The following is a 23,010-nucleotide window of genomic DNA, read 5'->3' as shown; positions in this document are numbered from 1 at the left end:
TTAATTTTGAGTGCAAAACCATTTTTTCAGTAAGCAAATGTCAAGGTTACAATAATACACTTTTTGTAGACAGGAACGGATAAAAGAAATCCATCAGTGTTTCAAATCCATTTCTGTTACAGTCCAAATTGTCTTCCAAGAAGTGCAAGGTAATTAAAAGACCAAAACAAGGCTAAGAAGTATATGGCTTTACTTGCACGCAGTATTTCATTTAGAAATAACTCAAAGCAAGTTAAACAGTGGAGAAGTTCCGCTAAAATGTATTTGGTTTCTTTCCTTCATTTTTAGGGGGCACAAATACATCAAGACTTCAAATACATACAGCCTTTCCAATAGGGAATTATAATGTGGGTTTTTTATATTTCTGCTACAATATATTAACTTCTTTGAATCTTTCTAGCTCATTTTCTTTACCTATCTGGTCGGGGTATATTATTACTTGGTAATTAGTAAGGTGTTAAGGAACCAAATTTTTAAGAAGGTCTTAGCATTTTGGCCAAGAAATAGCCACAAGCTGATAGTTTGCTAGAGAAGTTATTTTACCTGTAAAACAAAAAACACCCCAAATTGTTTCAAGGTTCCCTAAAAAAATTGAAAAAATAGCTTAATGTTTTGAGTTATTACATATTATTTCCTCTGTAATCCTTGACCTTTCAAGACACTTTCCATTCAAGAGATTTTATGAAATAGTGAAGATAAAGTAATATTCTGAAATCCCTTTGTTCTTTTTTCTTTCTTTTTTTGTTTTTCTTTTTCTCTGTAAGGCAGACAACATGAGTGGCAGTAGAGCAATTCAAGGTTTGTGGGGTATATTTATGCCTTTACACCTTTATTTGGAGTTAAAGGGGTCTTTGCATGATTTTTGAGTGTATAGTGCTTATAAGATTGAGGGAAGGATGGCAACTGGTCATCCTTCACTTTGGACATACCAGCTTTCCCTGCTGGAAGATCAGGGTTGTGAAGATGTTCTGCTTATTAAAGTCTGCTAAGTTCTTTAGCACAAAGAGGTTGATGAAATAGAACATTTTCTTGTTTCAATGAAGTATGTACAGTGGTAAGAATACCTCAATATTATCAACTTGTTCAGTGAATTTTCTAAATTAGATACTAATCAAATACTCTAGAGAAGTGTATTTTATCTCTGTTATTAAAAAATGTGAACTAAACTTACAAAATCTATATTTCCTATGAATAGTTTAAAATTGATTGAAAGAATGAGTTCTTAAACTCATATAAATCTAATGCCAAAATTAGTACAAACAATTACCCCCAAAGCTAATGCAAAACAAATGCCAATTTTCAGAATCATAAGGTTCACTGGCACTGGTTAGAAATCCACATGTGTGTTCTGTTTATTCTGTCTGTACAGTCCCTTGCTGCTTGGTTTCTTAACCTCCCTTCTGAATGTAAGGCAAGACTTCCCCCTTATTGACTGGTGCTTGTTCATATAAACATGAGCTCATATGCATATAGTAAAATATATGGAAATAAACATGCATATATGGTTCTTCCATCACATGTGGGTATCACTTTTGCTGTTGATGAAGTCTGCAGCCAAAGGTGGTGTAGTAGGTGTTCGTATCTTGTTTATGATAAGGATGGCATGGATGTGGCTATGAATGGATAGTTTTTTTTGCCTCACTTTTTTTTTGTGCAATCATATCTGAGTTTTTTAAGGAAATTATTTCATGTTTATGAAGATGTGCAAGAATATATTAAATAAAAGCTCTAAGAATTAGAGTAGAAAATTTCAGTGTCTTCAATACTGGAGTAACGTGAGTTGAGACAGTAGGAAAATGTCCTTGAATTTAACTTTTTTGAAGTGGAAGAGCATTCAAACCCAAAAAACCTGAAAAGCTGGTAGCATGCTGCATGTACAACCCATGTCATTCAGCAAGAACAAGTGTCCTTTGCTGGGGAGGCAAATTGACTGAAATAGTCTGTGAACATCTGTCAGTAGCTAGCTCAGTCTGTTCTTGTAGGTCCTTCATCACACCAGACACTCTTCTCAGGTTGTGTGATGTTTAGTTCTTTTTTTTCTGCAGAACTTATGGTCTATTGACAATCTATAAGATAAAAAAAGAAATAAGCCAAAAATGAGTAATACTGCCAGTCTGATGTATTCTCTTTAAAGTGATCCCTTTTGGTACTTGTCTGTACTTGTTTTCTGTTGTTTGATATTTGATCTGTACCTTTCTATTAAGACTAAATTAACAAAAAACCCTCCAAACCCAATTATATAGTACAGTGTTTTAACCTCAGTGCCTTTACAGTGTTTCAAATATCTTTTTTTTGGAACTGGTTTGATTCATGTGTGAGCTAGCTGGAAGACTCATTAAGAACGATATATCCAGGTCTAGCTATTGTCCTTGCTTTTCTTTCTGAATATAGCAGAAACATTTGTGCCAAGGGCACAAGAGAGAGGAGAGGGTTATCCCAAAATAAATGCTACATGAAGGATAGGAGCCTGCAGAGGGCCAGCCCTCTCTGTGAGCTGCCTGGATTCCTGTAGGGAAAGGACTTGTCCTCTTGCACTAAGACAGAGGTAGCCTGATGAGGGTGCAAGGGGCATTCTGGCTCCCTATCCTGGAGACTAACTCTGCTCTTCTGACTAGGCACTCTGTCCAGAACTAGAGAAATCCTTGTTTTGGAGTTATTTATACAAGACATAAAATGCTATTTTTTAGCAAACTGCCAAATGTGGGAGAGGAATGCCTTATTGACCCAATCAGGTCAAATTCATGTATCAACTCAATTTTAAAAGTACTATCAGCGCAAAAATGTAGGATGCAATTGTGAGTATTGATAGGAGAGAAATACTGTGCTTTTACCATTCTTGATTTCATTAAATCAAAGAATGGCAGGCAGGGGTTCTCTGGTTTAATTATGCAAGAGGTAAAAAGGAAATTAAAAATGATCTCTTTGGGGCCTATTAAAGAAAGAGGGCAGGGAATACCAGAGGCTGATGAGATTGCTGTAGTGTTGGGAAAGGAGCAGAGGGATAGCTCTGATAGGAACTGGTAATATGAGAGCAGAAACAGGTTTTTGAATATTTGAAGGCTGCAGTGTTCACTTTGGGGAAAATACTCAAGCAGCTAATGGAAACAATAATTCATTAATATTTTATATAGGATATTTATGCAAGTCATGTGTTTTCAAGTATTTCCAGGCTATTTCTATGAGATTGGAATGCAATGAGGCAGAAGAATTGAGGAGCAATAACGTATCTGAAGCAAGTTTGCTAATTGAGTTTGATCCAGATCAGCCACTTCAATCAGTATTAAGGGAACAGGTTCTTGCTGTAGGTTACTGCATGTTGCAGCATGGGAAATCCCTGCAACTCATACCCAAATAATCCCACCATTCAGAGAAGGAGAGGAGTTGTGGGATTCTTGTCACACAAGGTACTTCTGTGGTGTATTTTGACAGAACTTAACAATTCAGGAGCCTTTGGAGAAGATTGTTCTTAATTGGCAGTAATGAAAATGGACAAACCCAGCTACAACTGAGTTACTGAAGTGCTCTGTGCTTTGCAGTTTTCTGCATGTGGGATCCCAGTAGGGTTAATATTAAGGAATGAATGAACAGGAGACATACAGTAGAAAGAGGAGCCATGTACTTTTCCCCTGTTCTGCTTGTCTTCTCTGCTTTAGAGCAAACTGTCATAATAATGACTTGGTACATGCACAGCCTTATGTTAACAACTTTCTGGAGATGATATTCGATTCCCTTTGGGCAGCCTGCATGCCAGCATTTGACATATGCACAAAGAAAGGAACTGAGAAAGGGAGGGTGGGTAATTCTGTGATCAGCAAGTAGCTGGGAAACTACAAGACAGCAGACTATTTCATACAGCTTACTGATAACTTGATGTTTTTTCACTCCTTTTCTTGAAAAGATAGAGAACCTACTAGACTTCAAATCCTTTTTTAAAAAAAGCTATGAAATAAAAGGAACTGACAAAAAACCCCCCCAAACCCCAACCAACCAGCCAAAAAATCACCTCTAACCAAATCAACAACAACAAAAAAAAGCAAACTAGTCCCTCCTCTTCTTCCCTTGAAAAACTAAGCCCACCTGAAACTGTATCCTACCTGCTTTTTTTAGGGAGTGTTTGACCTCAATGGAGGTTAGCTGAGGTTTGGAAAAGCCTTTTGCAGAGGTGTGATGGATACCCTGAGGCTGTCCCCCAGTGCCCAGTCAGAGGTGAGGCTCTCAGAGCTGCACTGCAGGACATGTGAGAATAGTGCAGGCTGCAGAGCAGTCTGCAGAACCTGAATTACCCAGAGCTCTGAACAGCTTTCCTGAGAGCTCAAAACATCGGTGAGCTCATGTACACAGTACACTAGTAGGATAATTCATTACAATTATTTTTCTTTATATATATACAAGATCAAAAGTATACAGATGAGCTCAATTTAATTCAGACTTTTAGATTTTGTGTCAAGAACAAAGGTTATTGAAAAAATTGATGTTTATGCTGTAGTCATCATCATGCTCTGTTTGGAGTTTGTTTTATTTTAAGGTGGATCACTGAAGACAGTTCCTAGCATAGCTTTACATTGTAAATATCTTTTTTGGGTATTGAGATGAACAGTCTCTGCCTCTGACAAGAAAGTGGAGATTATTTGTTCCATTTACTCTGGAAGTGGCAAGCCCTTAAATTCCTCTTAGTCAAAGTTTGTGATTTCTAGATATAATAGCCAAGTTCTACCAGTTTGCTATTGTTCAAAATACTTGGTCCATTTCCTCATATCTTTTTGAATAATGAGAAAATAAGCTCAAGCAAACATCCTTCTGATATGGGCTCCTGACAGTATATGAGCACCACTGACCACATTTACAGTCAATAAACCCAGATCTTCAGAGGCCTTCAGATTTCTGATGTGTCCTGGTTCAGTGGGAGCTGTGTGTACCTTTACATACCTTGAATTTTTATATTATAAGAGTGTGCTACATTGTTTTTTAACTCAGTAAGCCAAAACACAAATTCTGTCATAACAGCTATGCTTAAATGGCTTAAATGCTATTTCTCAGGAGGTTAGGTAGCTCCTAATATGTTTTCTTTATTTTCTTATTTTCATGTGTTTTTTATGTTACAGGTGAACAAGATCTCAGTAACTGCAACTTTGCTCTGAACTAAACGATTGGCTCAATTTTACATTGCCTAACCAAATTGAAAGGAGAATGGTTGAATAATGTGACCATTTATTTCACTCATTCTTAAATTGAAAGGGAAGTGTACTATTTCAGAATAAATTTAAGGAAAAAAAAGATAATTCCAACATATTTACCTGAGGTTTCCTTCATAATCTGTAATGTAGAGGGCAGGGGTTTTTCAGAGCTTAATATCAAATATTTTCATTCCTTTAGTGTTTGGTTCATCCCATTATTAAGAATTTCCTTTACCAACAGAAGTATATTGTTTTCCTTGACTAGCTCGATTCTGAAAAATTTAATGTTTCCAGAAAAGCAACTCTTGAAATAATAGGTATTAACAACAACAACAAAAAAGTAGGGGTGTTGTCCATCATGAAGTTAGCAACAGCTTATTGTCATAAAAAACATAGATGAAAAGCTTTATGTGCTACTCTGGGTTGTGTGTTTCAGTGAGACTTGAAATGCTGTGTTTTTGTTATTTCAGCCTGAATTTGTGCTAATATTCCTCACTTTCAAGATCAAATCTAACCCAGAATAGAGTGCAAAAATAAATTTAAGAGTTTGGAGTATAGTAACACCTGTAGATTAGGGTTACAAATGTAGTAAAAGCAGTGTCCTAGCAGAGTTTTAGACTGCCAGACTCTGCTCTGACAACTTTTAAGAAAAGGCAATAATGCATTAAGTGAAGCTGTGTAAATGCAGTTGCTATGGGAACAAGCCTTGGGTTTGGAAGTTTCCCGAGTTCTGTGGCCTGAAATTTCTGTCTCAGCAGTGCATCAATATAGTATTTTAAATAACATCTCTTTAAGTTATCTTCTTGAAGATGTTAGAATTGTCATGGACATTATTCAACATAAAATAACCTCCTCTGCTATAATTCTTATTAGCACACAGTTGTATGCTCTGTCAGTCAATCTACCCAGAAGTAAAAAATTCCACTGGCACTTTTATATGATTTTTTTTTTGCTTAATTGTTTTAAATTTCTTATCTTTTAGATTTTATATTTATTTTTAGAGTGAGTGCTAAATTCTAAGAATTAACTGACATGGTACTTCTTGCAGAGCAACTTAAGCTGTTATTTTTGAAGACTTCAGAGAAAATGAACCATTTTTTATCTTGGTGTTTTTTGAATGAGGATCATGTGGTACTTCATACAGAAGTCACTGGAACATTGCAAAAGAAGCAATATTTCCTGATTATAGGCAAGGACAGATGCAGTATTTTGGGATTTATCCATGTGCTGTTTATCCATATGTTATTTATCCATGTGTTGTTTCTGCAGACCAGAATGAAGAATTGACGGTTTTAGCTCAAGATTTACATCCTCCATTGATCCTTCAGGAAAATACCTTAATAGTCAAAGCCATTGTCTTGCCTCCACATGCAAACTATCCAATCAGGCCATTGATCAGTGGGTGAGTTTTATCTATTAATGAGTATATGGAAGTTCATGCCACCTGGGTGGAGCAGATAAGTCACGATAGACCTGTAATCACCTGCAACTTGACATATAACGGCAAGACTATCTCAGTCCAAGGGACGATGGACACAGGTGCTGATGTCACAGTCATCTCACATGTCTTCTGGCCCCAGGAATGGAGCTTAAAAACTCCCTTGAGTACCCTTTCAGGCGTTGGAGGGAACACCCTGTGCCTGCAAAGTGAAAGTCCCATCATCATTACAGGGCCAAGAGAGAAGATGGCCACTGCTCATCCTTTTGTGGTGCAGAGACCTTTCACAGTATGGGAAAGAGAAATTTTATCCCAATGGGGAATGAGAATAAAAATGGATTTGTAATAGGGGTCACTGAGGCACTCACCACTTTGAAACTGACTTGGAAAACAGACAACCCTGTTTGGGTGGATCAGTGCCCCCTGGGAAGAGGAAAATTGAGTGCCTTCAAAAAGCTGGTCAAAGAACGGTTGCAGAGAGGCTGAATTAAGCCAACAAGCAGTCCCTGCAATTCTCCAGTTTTCATGATTCATAAAAAATCTTCAGGTTCATGGAGATTGATTCATGATCTCTGGAAAATCAATGAGATCACTGAAGAGTTATGACCCCTTCAGCTCGGACTTCTGTCTCTTTTGATGATTCTGAGACATTGGCCAATCATGATCTTTGATCTCAAGGACTGTTTCTTCAACATTGCACTTCATCCAGAAGTTGCTCCTCGATTTGCCTTCTCTGTTCCATGCATCAACAGAATGAAACCTCTGCAGAGATACCATTGGGTGGTACTACCCCAAGGTCTCTGCAATTTGCCGACCATTTGTCAGTGGTTTGTGGTTCAAGTCTTGTCTCCAGTGTGGAAAAAACATCTGAAGGCATTGATCATTCATTTTGTAGATGATCTGCTCATCGCAGATTCAACACAGCAAGAACTAGAGGAGACTTGCAGCAGCATGTTTACAGAAAATTCAGAAGGCAGGACTTCCACTTCAAAAATTCAGGAAACCTCACCATGGAGTTTCTTGGGATGGAAGATCACAGCACAAGTGATAAGGCCACAGAAAATACAAGTGAGGACTCGGGTCAACAATTTGCAGGACTTACAGCAACTCTTGGGTGAGATCAACTGGGTCAGATCCATTTTGGGAATCACAAATGATGAACTTCCATCCCTTTTCAATCTACTGAAAGGAGACAGTAATATTAGATCTCCCAGAACTCTCACGCCTGAAGCCTGAGGTGCCCTTGAGAAGATTACTGAAGCTCTCCAGCAAAGACAAGCATGTTGTTTTTCAATGACTCTCCCCTTTTCCTTGGGGGTGTTAGGGGAGGGCATTCAATTGTATGGTTTTATATTCCAATGGGATGATTCAGAAAGAGATCCTTTGTTGATAATAGAATGGGTATTCTTGCCCTACAGATTTCCTAAGATAATTTATACTCTATTGGAAATGGCAGCCCAGATTATTATTAGGGCCAGAACCAGATTGCTAACAATGGCAGGCAAAGATTTTGCTATGATCTACCTGTCTCTGAAGAAAAATTATTTAGATTGGGCATTGCAAAAATCAGAGGATTTGCAAATTGCATTGCTCAATTTTTCAGGTGTTTATTCAAATAATTTCCCAAGCCACAAACTGCTGCACTCAAAATTAAGTTATAGAGAGAAAGCTAAAATAAGTGAGGTACCGTTGGATGCAATAGTGCTGATGCATATTTACATATTTACTGATGGTTCAGGAAAAACACATTAATCAGTCATAACATGGCAGGATGCAACCACAAAAGAATAGGAATCAGATATTCTAAAAGTACAAGGTTCACCTCAAATTGTGGAGTTAGCAACAGTGGTCAGAGCATTTCAATTACTTCAAGAATCTCTCAATTTGATCACAGATTCAACCTATGTGGCAAACATTGTCAAAAGGATAGAAGAATCTCTTCTGAAGGAAGTTGATGAAAAGAATTTGTACTGTTATCTTGAGAATATGCAGAAATTAAAATTATTAGAGCTAAGGGAAAATCAGTACTTTGTTTCTTGTATCTGAGCACATTCTTCTCTTCCAGGGTTTTTGGCAGAAGGAAATGGCTGAGCAGATAAGTTAACCATGTTATTTCGTACACTTTGCCAAACATTTTCGAACAGGAGAAATTGAGTCATGCATTCTTTCATCAGAATGCTCAAGCACTGATGCGCACTTTTCACATTTCAAAGGAGCAAGTGAAAGCCATCATAGGTGCTTGCCCAGATTGTCCTCTGGCACAGCCTCCTGTATCTACAGGGGCAGTGGACCCAAGAGGGTTAGAGTTTACGATTATGGCAAGCGGACGTCACGAAACATCCACCTTTTGGAAGATTCAAGAATGTCCATGTGTCTGTAGACACTTTCTCAGGGGCAGTTTTTGGCTCTCTTCACACAGCTGAAACAGCAAAACAGGCATGTAAGCATCTTTTGCAGGCATTTGCATTGTTAGGTGTACCTTAAGAAATTAAAACAGATAATGGGCCAACTTATAAGAATTGCACCCTTGACAAATTCCTGAGAAAATGGGGTGTTTGCCACACTACTGGCATCCCCCCATTCTTCCACAGGTCGGGCAATTATTTAAAGAACACATTGTACTTTAAAATCTATTTTATAGGCAGAAAAGAGGAGAGGCAGAAGCAACACCTCAGATGTGCTTGAACAAAGCTTTGTATGTTTTAACTTTCTGAACAGCTCCTTTTCAGAACCTACTGCACCAATTATCAGGCATTTCTCAAATAGTACCCAGGCACAAAGCTGAAGGAGAAATTTTTGGTTTTGATCAGAAATTTAGAGTCGGGATGGATTGAAGGCCCATTTCAAATAATCACCTGGGGGAAAAGGGTATGCTTGTGTCTCTACAGGACAGGACCAAAGTGGGCTCCCACAAGGCATGTGAAACCATATCACACTGAGAAGCAAGTAGTCGGAGACCCTGGAAACCAAAAACCAAGTACACAGATGTGATCCAGCACGAAGACAGTATCTGACATCTTAAACATCAGACAACCTACGTGCAAAAGTTTATGGACTGGGAACTCCGTGAAGGAGGGTTGTTTAGAGATCTGAGAATTCTTATGAAAGATAAAGTTTTCTTGGCAAAGAGAAGGGGGAGATGTTGGAGTCAGAGGCACAGAGTGTGTGCCCTTATCTCTGATACTTGACTCTGACACCCAAGAAAACACTGAATTTCGTATAACACCATGAAAACAACTGTTAAAGTTAAATAGGAAAATTAAGTGTGAGTGTGTAAATTAGAGTGTTTTCTTAAGTCACTGGGTGAAAAAGTTAAAGTTTGGAGTTTAAACTAGTTTAAAGAACAGAATACAAGATGGACAATTTAGGGTGTTGGCTCTTGTCCTTCTTTCTTCATCTTCTTCTAGAGGTTTTTGGGTAGTAGTAGGTGATTGGATAGAGAATGCTGCTGTGCAGCATACAGCTGTTGGGTCATTGGGTCACTAAGGAAAACAATTTATGTGTCTATTGTTAATTGGGTGGAAATGAGTATAAAAATAAGAGCTGTGTGTTTCGGGGCCATTTTGTGCCATTCAAGCCAATTTGAGGCGGCCAATGGTGGGCTGAACTTTAGCAGGAAGTCTGGGGAGGACTACCAAGTCTTTTGATAATATTAATTAACATGAGAAACAAGAACCTAACAAGCCTTTGGAGTATTCTTCCTGACTCAGAACTAAGATAAGCAAAACTCCCCATGGAGGAGTATCCTAAGAGAACTTGGCCCAGGAGAGACTGAGATCCTGCCTCACATGTAAAGCAATTAAGGAATATGCTTTAAAAGCAATTCAGAGGAAATTTTTTCAAGTGGTGGTTCCTGAAATCAAAGATATATATATTTTCAATTCTTAGTTTCTGAGCCTTTCATTAAGGATTGAAGGTCAGATTCTTAAAACAGCACCTGTTTCCTATATTCTGTTTACCCATAGCTTTGACCAAATTTTTCAGCTTAAAAATGGATACTTCTTAATGGTTATCCTATGAAAAATGAAATGCCATCATGGTAATTTTCATCAGAATTTTTAGAGAACATTTTTAAAAAGAAGCCTTTGAAGAGTCACTTGTGATTTTTGTTCTCTTTTCCAAATCTCTTCCTTAGAGGCTCAAGTTGATCTGTGGTGAGGTATCAGTTGGTGCTGTTGGCAGAAACACATTGTGTATTGAAATATGAGAGCTTGCTGGGTGAGCCCTCCACCCAGGACCTGCAAATTTCATTAGCTGTGGTTCCATTCTGTATTAATATGCAGTGGCAGCTTGTCCTGTGTCACTGCATTAACAAGGTGACCTTCACAAAACCTTTCCTAATCTATTAGAGACAGAAATAATGTAAATATAATCCATTAGAAGTAATTATGTGTGTGCTTTCTCCATTACTTTGTATCATGGGAAGCTATACATAACATGAGGTAATAGCACAATGCAGATAAAAATGAGGAAGTTATGGAGTGGTTGAGCATCTTGCTCTCTCTGATTGCCATTCTCTGTTGTCTTCCCCAAGGCAAGTGCATTATTTCTTTATTGTTATTGCAAAAGGAAGTTAGAAATACAGGGAGATAATCACCAGGAGAAATAAAAGTCAAAGAGCATGTAGGAGATAATGTGATCCTGCACAGTGTGGGGAAGGGAGGATGTGGTGGCAACTCTTTTCCTGACTAGCATAACAGATGACATTTCATGGTATGTACAGCAGAGCACTGAGTTGAGCTCCTGTCATTGTCCTGACAGCCACTAGGCTTTCACTCTTCCTTCCTAAGGAAAACTTTGTGCTAAAGGTGGACAGTACCCTGTGTTTTGCCACTGAGTGTAGTTTAAAAATAAGCAGCAGGGGTTTTGTGATATCTAGTGCTTAGAAATTCAACAAACTGACAAAACAATGGTAATAACTGAGAACTTTGAAGGCTTTAATTTGCCAGAAGGAAATACATCTGGACAGTCATGTCCAAGAGTAGCAGCTGCAGCACAGCCTTTCCACAGTTAGGTTTCTTCTCAAAATATGATTTCAAAATGCAACAATACAAAATTTTTTTTTTTTAATGGCAAAAAAGCCTGGCCAAAAATATTTCCATAATTTCCTAGTAGCAACATATGGCCCAGATGAAATAACAGGTACATGGGGATATGAGCTGTACAAATACTTCCATTTCAGTACAGTGATATGAGGAGTAAGATACTGCTCAGCATGAAAATCAGAACCTTGTCCAGAATGAATATTCACGAGCCTTTAGCCTAAAGTTTCTGATTGCTGGGACAGACTAGTCTCAGGGTTCAGCCTGCTGCTTTGTGCTTGGTATTTTTTATTTTCATTTAAATTGGGCATCTGAGATGTGGCAAGCAACACTTGGGCATGTTTTACAGAAAGTGCTGTTCAGACACTTTAAAAATTGTGTTTTGAAAAGAAAAACTATTTTCTGTAAAAGTACTCAAGCTTTGCATGTTTTTATGATCTTGAGCTTTTTCTCCATTGACCATGATTAGAAATTCTGCAATTCTCTGGTAGGCATGATGAAGGAAACTGGACTGATTGTGGAACAGGATATTTCCCACCTGAGTTAAGAAAGACCAATAGGTCCAACACTGCTCACATTTCATCTCTCTTGGAGGCTTACCCCCACGAGCTTCCTTGAGGCTTCCTTGGGTCATATGGGAAAGATGAAGCTCCTAGATCCCTCTTCATAACTTTGAAATCTAATCCCTGCTGTGGGAATTCAGCCCATGCAGAGGCTGTACTCTATTCATTACTCAGTCACTACTTTTGTTTGGTAGACCAGGGGTAACATGGAAGCATAGGCTGCAGATAAAATATTATCCAATCCTCTACAAAGGATTGCCAAGAGAAATCCTAATTTCTGGAGCTGCTATAAAACACTGTGGAAGTAGTCCAAACCTGTATAACCAAATGTTAGTGGTAATCTCTGTGCAGGTGCTTTACTACCTTGGAATGTTTTTGAAACATTTCTTCTGGTTTATTGCAGTATCTCTTCAAGAGTCTGAAATGAACTGTGGGTCATTGCACATAATCAAAAATCCCAGTTGGGGTTTTCATAAAGAAATTGCTGCAGCTGAGTCTGGGGTGAAGTGATGCCTTTTAAATGATCTGCCATTTTTAAACAAATGTGTTCTTTAGATCAGTGTAAGAAAGCACTCACCATATAACCTTCAATCATGCTGTTTTTCAAAAACAAATCTACATGTCTAGGACTACTCAATTATACACGTTCATTGTGTTAAAAATGAGAGTCTAGCACCTAGTTTAATTGGACAGCTAAGACTGCCTATTGGTAAAATAAATCCCTATGCAGAAAAAAGGTAGGTTAGCTTTCGTTTGTTCTTTCGTTCTTTCTTTTGTTCTTTCTTTCCTTCTTGGAGTATACTGGATTGTAGCAGCCTTTGGCAGGCATAATTTCCCTGGTTTTTGCAAAAAAAGTGGAATTTAGAATATCTTTGAAGCTATTCTAATTTACATCAGAGAATTAGTATGTTCAATGTGTCCCTGCAAGGCTTTTTGTTAGGTCAACAATATTCCCTTTTCCCAACCTCTGGGTAAAACCTTTTTAAAAATACAACAATTTGAATATTTTGGGCTTGATCATAATGAATCTATTCTAGAAAATGTAAAATTCCTTACAAAAATAAAATAGGAAGCCCCCTCAAACATTGTTCTTTCACTTCCGTTTTTCCGACTGAAATGCTTCAAGGTCTCTGCATGAATGGATTATGTTGGAGAGTTGGAAAAAGGATCTATTACCATGGTCACCCTTACTGTAAGATACAGATGGGAGCAACCCAGTTTTTGTGTTTGCAGTTCAGGTTCTGTGCTTGTACCTTCACACACATCAGAGGGGTGATGAAACTTCAACCTCCACTATACAGATTGTGTGCACACTTGTAAGCATCTCACAGGGGATGAGACTGTCCTCCAAACTGTTTTTCTTTGCTGTGCAAATGGCAGTTCATTTTTGCTTTCTGATCTTGTCTATAACATCAAGGAAAGACTTTGGTTTTCAATACCCTGTGGGTTTTGGGAATGTCCTTGAATGAACTCCACATATCAGAATTTCTTTTACTTTGGGCATCCATACTGGAGTAGATGGGGATGCTAAGGATTTTCTAACCTTAGATTTTCTAATACCTTAGACGTATTTTTAATAAAGTATGACTTTAGTTGTGCCCACGACTTCAGCAGGTGAGATACTTAAATAAGATTTAGTAACAGAGGAGAGCTAGCTGAGTCATGGTTATAGCCCTATTAATTTTGGACAGATTATGCTATAAAACACATGGATTGCTGAGTGATTTTGTGTTTCAGCAAAGAGAAGTAGTGAAAGGAGTAAAAACCAACAGAAAACATATCTGATCATATCTGCCATCCCTATTTTAATCTGTTTTTAAAACATTGTAGCTGAAAATATCTACAGAATTTTCATGCCAAGTGGTTTCTCTTTTTTCCAGCATTATATTTTTAAGCACATTTTAAAATATTTTAGTCTTTGTATCATTCTGAAGAATGTCAAATGCTACATTAGAAACTCACTATTTACATTTTTCTGTTGATGTGTGTTTTTCAACTTGTTTAATTTGCTTGTAAACAAGTATTTTTATCAACATTAGGCTGCTGTTACTGGTGTCGAGTTGCTGCTGCCTTTCCATCCATTTCTGTGCCTGCACTATTCATGGAAAATTAACTATTGAACAAGCAATTAGCCTTGGTTGTCTTCATTCCCTCTACTTGTGCAGGGCATCCAGAGAAAGAAAAACCTACAAAGCTTGGAAAAACTTGTGTTGAAGAGATGAGCTATCCTCTCATCTTCCATAGTCTAGAATGAGACATTGATCTGACCAGTCTCTGTCAGGAAGCTTTTTGTATTGGTATAATGGAAACAATATACACAGTATGTTATGCTAAAGAACTGAATTTTAACTTGACTTATGCTATAGCAAAGTCTATTGTACCATCTACTTTTATAATATTTTTATACATTACATTTAGTAAGTAAACGTATTAACATTATTTGATCAGCTACACAAATAGTGTTATAAAGGACCAAAAATTAAGACTTCTGTGGCATATTGTAGAGCATTTAAAATTGTCCTTTAGTGTCATGTTGCAGCATTTGATTGAGAAGTATTTTTACAGCCAAATGTTGCTGAAGTTAAAGGCAGATGCAGCAGTCAGGGTCTGGAGAACACACAGAACCTGACTCTTACAACTGCTCATGTCTCTGGCTGCTGTGCTGGGAGGAACCTTAAAGGCCAAAGAGCCCCTACCAGTGTAGACCTGTAACTTCTCTTAGCAAATGTGTAGATACAGTGTTGTCTACTTAACTGAGTGCAGAATTAAGAGTTTCTCATCTTGCTTCTTATTCTCAGTTTCTTGTCTGAGATCTGCATTTGTAAAAATCCCATAGAAACCTGTTCCTTTCCTTTCACTGCTTGTAAAGTAAGGGTGAATTGAAGTATACTCTGTAGACTGCAGTGCAAGTTTTGTGTTTCCTTTATACTTTCCTCCTTTCAGTTTGACCAAAATTAAAATAGAGAGGAGCCAGACAGTAACATTGTGCTCTCCCACTAGTTATCTGCCAATTCTCATCCTGTCTGCAAAGGAATGTGTAAATGGGAGCCCAGATGACTCTAAGGCTTCTCATCCTGCTCCAGGTCCTGCCAACCACCTCCTCGCAGCTGGTGTGCACACAGGTCTGCTACAGCCTCGTGCTCTCCTGCCAGGCCACTTCATTGCAAAGGGAGGCATTGCTACCTTAGAAATGGATATGATTTCTCTGTCGTGGAGAACTCTTTGGCCTTGGAGATAAGTGTGCAGAATATTGTGCCAGTATAATACCAACTCAGGAAATATTTTCCTAAGACAACAAACACAGCTCTAAGTTTGTGTTGCTTCTGCAGTTCTGAAGTTCCTACAACATCCTCCAATTTTTGGACTCAAAATTGTCTGGGTATGTAAAACATCCTGGCTTGTACTTCAGTTTATTTGTGGTATAATTTAATTTATTGTTTATCTAAATGGTGTTTTAAATTTCTAGGATTGGGATTGCAATTTAGGTGCTGGTTTTTCATGGTCTGAACTATTGCTTCCTAAAGATTTTGGGAGGAAGAGCAAGGATATTTTCTGGCTCATTGATTCTGTGCTTGCATTATATTCAGTACTACTTTCCACAGCTAAGATATCAAATATATTTTGATTAAACACCTCATTAGAAATAAATGAATTGTGCATTTGGTACTAGAACTGACTCTTAGTCTGGATACAGTTGAAGAATAAAGCTGTCAGATCATGTAGAGAGATCCCTAACAGCAGTGAAAACAAATCCATTAGTGTCAAGTATGTGTGTGTTCCTATAACATCATTGCAGCACTAATTATTTCTAACACACAGTAATAAAATTGTACCACAGTAAGGAGATAGTCTATGGCCTATATATAAAAATTGTATAAATGATATATAACTATAAAAATTTAAATAACTTTGAATCAAAAGGATCTTAAGTTTAAATAAATTGAATAGATTGGCTCCATGTGTCAACAATTTAGTGATTAAAGAAGCAGGCAATCTACAATGAAGAGTTAATTAAATGCTTACTATAGTAAAACTTTTTTTTTATTACCTGAATTCAAGAGAATGGTTAGACATATTTTAGCAACATTCATTAAAATCTTTTTTTCAGCAGGATATCCCTTCTTAGTGAAAAACTTTGGCCAGAATATATTAACAAATGTAATCAGTGTACAGCATACTATATTGAAATTGATGAAAGGTGATGTTTCCTAAAGAAATGTTGAAGATGTAGTGTTTATATTCTCAAAATTAAGAAGCTTGTTGAGTAAACTCAGATAATTTCAGACAGAGTCTAAGCTTTACAAGTGTCGAAGCAGTAATGATCATTGTTGAATTTTACAGGCAAAGAATGGTGGCAGACGAAGAAAACCCCCACAAGGCTTTTAATATCTAACTTTCAATTAAAAAAACCTGTTATCTTGGAGGCTTTGTTATATATAAGCAGACAGAAGTAATGTTAATCTGAAATTTGGCCTAGTTCTCAGTTGTAATTAACAAGATATCCAGAAAACCTAAATGTGAACCACAGAGATGTTTGCTGTGCATTTAAACATCTGCAAGCACCATTCTCTTCTGCTTTTTTAGCATTCAAATGTACTCTTTGTAATGCCCAAACATAACACCGAATGAGCAGTTATTCACCAGTACAATACCAGTATGGAGCAGCATAACCGGAAGGTGGTATAAGAACATCATAACTGTGGATTGATGTGGAGGGACAAGCTCAAAACTGCAGTCCCAGTGTTGCAGAGGCTTGTAGAAGTGTTTGAACTCTCAAATCTGCAGTTGCTCTGAATGCAGACCCATGGGCACTTTTGGATGTTGTCTCCACTCACGCGCACCCCCATCAGAACCAGCTGCTGCCTCAGCAGCTGCTACACCACTGTGGCCTTACAACTTTCAGGAGGAAATGCTGGGTCAGAATCCAATTTTGCTGTGATTTGACCAATATGTCTGCTTTATGAATAGCAACAGTGGATTAAATACATCAATACAATCTGTTCGTTCTATTTTAATTCAACCCAAATATAATATAATAGGTATAAATGGAAACCATTGCTTCACTTACCAAGTTGCATTACGCAGGCACAATGTGTCAGCATGTTGCTGATCTTTTTGAGTACTTGATCAAGTATTTAGCTGTGACATAGTCTATAAAAATTGTTAATGTTCATATTTAGCTGTCATTTTTACTGGCTTTTTGAGAACCTCCCACCTTAGCAGTAGTCAATTTATTATCCAAAAATTCTTTGTACTGTCAAAATAAGATATATATCTATAAAAAAAATCAAATCAAAGTACTGTTGGCAATGTATATCTAAATCTGCTCCCAAGATGGAGGAGTTTTTCTCCTAAATTCAGAAAAATAGGTAATTGAAAACCCTAACCCTAACAAAAATCCCATCAGTTTTGAACTAATAGCCCAGGTACAAATCTTCAGCCTGATTTGATTTGAAACTGTCTGATAGCAAATTTACAAAATTGGGGGGCAAAATTCTTCAAAGCTTACAGAGCACTGTTTGAGCTCTTGTCCAAATAATTCTGAAAAATAAAGGTTTTTTTCACCCTGTGTTTTTGCATTTATCTGTAAAATATTGCTTTTGAGGTAACTGCAAAGTGAAGACAATTATTCTGTGATGCCCTGTATTTTCTAGATAAGTGCAGGGCTAGGATTCATAGCTGTTTCATTCAATTACTGCTTTCAACAATGTTCTTACCAGGATATTGCTTTTTGGGCACTTAAGAAAACTGAATAAAATTGGATTTTATGTAAGATGAACCATAAAGGGAAAAGCCACTCCACCAGCACAGGGTTATCGGCCTTCAAAGCTGTATATTTTAGCTTAACACTTGCTGTCTCATGGAAGGTCTGCTATTTTAATTTTTTTTAGTATCAGGAAAAGAAAAAATATGAAAAATTAGCATAATCCACATGCAACCTTTTAAGCAGTATAGTAATTGCCTTTTATATGTTTCAAAACACACATGTTGTGGTGGCTTCACATTGATTGACATTTGGGAAAAAAAGTAAGAAATTATGTGATTTCTTTAAGAGAAGCTGCTCAGAACTTCCTCTGGCCTAGGCCAATAGCTGGCTAGTTCTGAGAACTGACAACATTTTGCACCATTGAGAAATTAGATCCAGCTCTGTGAGATCCACGGTTTTAAACCACAAGCCCCAGAACTCTCCCTGCTTCCAGCCTCGAAAGGTAGCGGAGCTTTGGTGGGGCTGGCCCCGGTCCCCTGTGGCCTGTGAGCCCTGGGGAGGCCAGGCCGGACCCCAGCGGCTCCAGGGTGAGGGATGGAGGCTGCAGGTCCTGGCCCCAGGCTGGGCTGGACCACGGCTGCTAACATCTCACCTACCTTATACCTTCCCCTTCCAGCAGCAGCCAGGTGAGGGAGGTGCCCAGCTCAGCCTGAAATCAAACACTGTGACTGCTGTGGCCACTGGGCAAGGTATTAACCCTTTCACTACACAGATGAGACCTGCAGACCTTGTTCCTCTCTCCAGGGAGAGAAAAGGACAGAGTGACGACAACATGAAAACACCAAGATCAGCAAAGGAGTCAAGCCTCAGATGACAGGAGAACGAGGAGATGCCATATGGGGCTGAAATATTCTTTTGATAGGGCCATGGAGATGGACATTGATATACTGAAATATCTCCTTTAATTCATGAGAGAGTATGGGGGGATGAAGTATTCAAACTGCAGATGTGAGCAGAGGAAACCATTGATGAAGCCAAACAGATGTTGGAGTAGCTGTGATCCCATGAGAAGCTTGAACAGAGAGAGAAATGAGAGTTGATTAATACCTGTTGCCCCCAGGGAGAGAAGAAGAAAACCTGTGTTCCCAGAGATGATGACAGAGACAGATGAAGGGAACCTTTGCCTTTGAACAACTCATCCTTAAAATAATACCCCTTGAGTTCATGGCCCATGAACACACCTCTAGGAGGACTGTGAAAATGGCAGGAATTTCATGATGCAGAACATTTTTGCCTGGGTGGCTGCTATTCGTGGAAATGAAAAGCCGTGAGAAAACTGTTTCTTGTAGAGAAGTGTCCATGGCATGAGAGGAGAAAACTTCTCTCCCCACAAAGACTGATGAAAGACTATTGTATAGTTGGTACTACGTTAATGTCCCAGGCTTTGTCTCTGTGTGGTGAGTTGGGAAAGGAAAAAGTTGGGTAGGGGGAGGAAAAGTGTTCTGGAGGTTTTATTCGGATGCTTCTTATACTTGTAGTCCTGTTAATAAAGTTTCTTTATACTTTTAAGGTTTAAGCCTGTTTTGCCCTTCTCCTAATCCATATCTCACAGCAAGAAATTAATAAATGCCAGTATTAAAACCCACCACACATGTGGTTCTAATTTTAGAAAAAAATGAATGTATTTGTTCTAAGCTGTGGAGGCTCTGGAGCCAAGGGCAGTAATGGTGTGGAAGGAGGCCTCTAATGTATGAAGTCAAAGCATAGAGAGATTTTCCCCCATATAAGAACAGAAGGAAAAAAAATCTTCTCCCATAGTTCTTTGTACCACCATTTCACTGTCCCCTGGTCCTATGTACCCAGTTGGTCTGTGGGCCGTCCCTCCCCTTTTTACCTTCTATGTCCTTTTCCTACAAAGTTCTGCCTTCCCTGTTTTCCCATTGGCCCCAGTTTGGTGCAGTCCTCTGCCCCTGTTATCCCATTGGCTCTCCCTGCCCCTCCTATGCACCACTTTTCCCTGTTCCTATTGGCCCTGACCCTTGGATCTGCCCCCACAAGCCCCCCTATATAACCCTGGACCCCCTTCAGCGTGTGGCTGTAATAAAGCCCGCTGGAACGCTGGACAAAGACCTTTCCTGACTCTTTGCTGTTGCTGATCTAACCATGGCACACTTATGAGTGTGAGTTTGATTGCAGCCTGCCCAGATGCCCTTCCTCCTGGAGGCGCTTTTGGGAAGGTAGCATCACCTTACCATCACCACCTGATGCTACACTAAGCACTATGGAATTGCTTTTGATTGGCTGAAAAAAGAGTAAATATATATTCTGTAACTACTGCTTGTAACATTAATTTCTGCTGTGGAGATTATGAACTCATTAAAATATTTTTTACTCATCTCTTTTTTCATATTATCAAATGGGAAACAGCTATATCAGCACTGAATCTTCTTCAGGGGAAAAATCCTAAGACTATAAAAGTTGGTGGAATTGTTTGCTGCTGTCTTTAGTGAACTATGTACCTTTTTCATGCCTAATTTTTTACTTTTTTTTTATTAACTCATTCACTTCAAAATATGTGAGAGTTGGCCACATATTTAACTTACTCAGCTAACAGAAAGATAGTTGAGGGTTGGGAGTTGAAGCAGCTTGTCTCTTTAGTAAGAATATTTTCCATGGCCTGAATTTCCTTTTGCCGTGTAAGGTTGTTACTTGTTCTTCCCACAATGAACATGGAGCAGAGTTAACTTCTATCTTCTTCATTGCAGCCTCATAATCACCTGTCATCATCTGACTCCTCAAGTTTTTATTCTCCCATACAGTAAAGAAACCAAACTCTTTCAAGAAGAGGCCAGATTTTCTAGATTTCAGATGATGTGATGATCTAGGCTTTGCCCTGTTATTTCTCATCTTCCTTGAACAAGATGCTGCAAATTAGATCCAGCATTACAGCCCATGTGATGAATTCCGAGAGCCTGTAGGATTTAGTTCACGTATTTGTCTAACACCTCTACTTCTCTGTGACTTGTATCAACATGCACATTAGTAAAGTTGATTATAATTCTTTTTCACAGTAGGAGAGTTTTAATATTTTTTTTCAGCTGTAGAATAACACTATAAAATTTCTTCCTTCAGAACTGCCATTGCTATCCTGTATTTTCATAGTAGATTGAAAGTACTGCTTAATCCTCACATTTATTGCACTATATTGCTTTTATTTCATACCTTTTTTCCCCCAAGAATAGAAGAAGCATTTCTTAATGCAAATAAGATTAGAGCTGAGGCTTCTAAATGGCTGTTCATTAGAGAGGTTTTGTTCCTTGGGCACAATAGGCATGGGTACTGTCTGCATGAACTATTGCTGGGCTTGGATGAATGAAAAGCAGTGTGAGACAGTTTGGTGGGTCATAATAACTGATCAGGCAAATTTTGAATTGTGCCTGTATGTTTATTTTCCTTTAATAAATAGCAAAATATATAGCTTCCTGAGTGTGAACTTATTTTTAATTTCTTGGTGTTTTAAATAGTTCTGCAATACCTTTCAAGGGGCCTCTCCCCAAAACACAGCCATGAGCAGACACCTTGACATATTTGTGTGCCCTGAACCTTGTACTGGTGCAGATGGGGATCAGTTTAGCTCAGATATCCCTAGGCAGGGAACTGCAGCACCAAAATTAAGATTAGAGGTCCCTGAAGCTGTTAATCTGAGGGATTAGATGAGTTCATATAGCTGCAGAGTTTAGGGTTACCACATCTGTAGGTTAATAATTTTGGTTAGTTACTTAAAGGGGTGGAATGGCTCCAGGCAGAACTGACTAAAACTGCCTTTCTTTAATGAGGTGCTGTCTGGCTGCATTCAGATTTGGCAGTGTTTGACCTCTTTGAATTAACCTGTATGCATGGAGTCTAGGGCTAGGAATGCATTTGCATTACTTGTTCTGCTTGTCCTAAAGGGACAAAGTCTGACAGAGGTGCTTTATGTATGTAGCAAGGTTTTCTAGCAATGATATTTGCTATAAATGAGAAGTGCTGTACCAAAGGCTGCTTTCAGCACAGTGCCTCCCAGCTACTGCTAACAACATGTCCAATTCACTTCACACAGAGGTAAATTGCCTTGATAGTAAAGTTGGCTGTTATTATTAGTTCTAATTATATAAAATTTGCCTACCAAGTAAATGTCAATGGAAACAAATATCAACAAACAAAATATCTTCAGTAGATATTTGAAAACACTTAAATTTTTTTGCTTTTAAATCCCTCTCACTGACTCTGTGAGATGTCAGTAGTTGGACAGATTTTGCTTAAGTGTCACACATGGTCACTATCATGAACATATCAAAATTTAGAGTTTTTATTTGCTCTAGACACATGTTTTTTAATACATGTCACTAATCCAAAAAGCAATATATGCTGCAAAATGGATTAAATCCCTGTCTTTGATCTTGGATGTATGGTTTTAATTTTCTTACTCATTTGCCAGCCTGTGATTTTACAGACTTGGAAAACTGAATGGAATATTAGAGAAGCCCATTTGTGCTTCTCCTACACCCTGAGGGAGCCTATGCTCATATAATTGTAGTCTAATCAGTGGAAATGTCCTTACAAGTTCGGAATCAGTTTGGCCTCTTAAAGCTCGGTACCTGTGTGATGAGCAAAGAACAGGAACAATGAAATACAGGGGCCTGTGTATGTGGTAAATGAGCAGATCTGAGAAGCAGTAGTTTTCTGGGCAATACACTGGAGATGAGATGTCTCTGAAATGCCTTGTTAAAGACTCTCCTTTACTTTGTACTTAAGGCAAGATTTTTGTCTGGAGGTTTGCAACAGTTCTTGTTATGCTTAGAACTAACATTTCATTCAACTCTGCAAATGGAGAGGAAATGAATAAACATTGATTAAGAATGAGAATGGGTATTTTGTGTTATATCAGGCACCCAGGAGACACTGTATGTTGCTAAAATAATTACTGTTGGCATATATGCATAGCTGAGGCACAAATGGGAAAAACTGAGGAAGCTCTAAAAAGAGGTTTCAGCAGTTTGCTAACAGTGTGACTGCAGACATCCCTCACCCTTAAGTGTTCTTTACA

The sequence above is a fragment of the Parus major genome, chromosome 8 (genome assembly GCF_001522545.3).
Source record: "Parus major isolate Abel chromosome 8, Parus_major1.1, whole genome shotgun sequence".
Lineage (NCBI taxonomy): Eukaryota > Metazoa > Chordata > Aves > Passeriformes > Paridae > Parus > Parus major.
Note: the sequence above shows the minus strand (reverse complement) of the source record.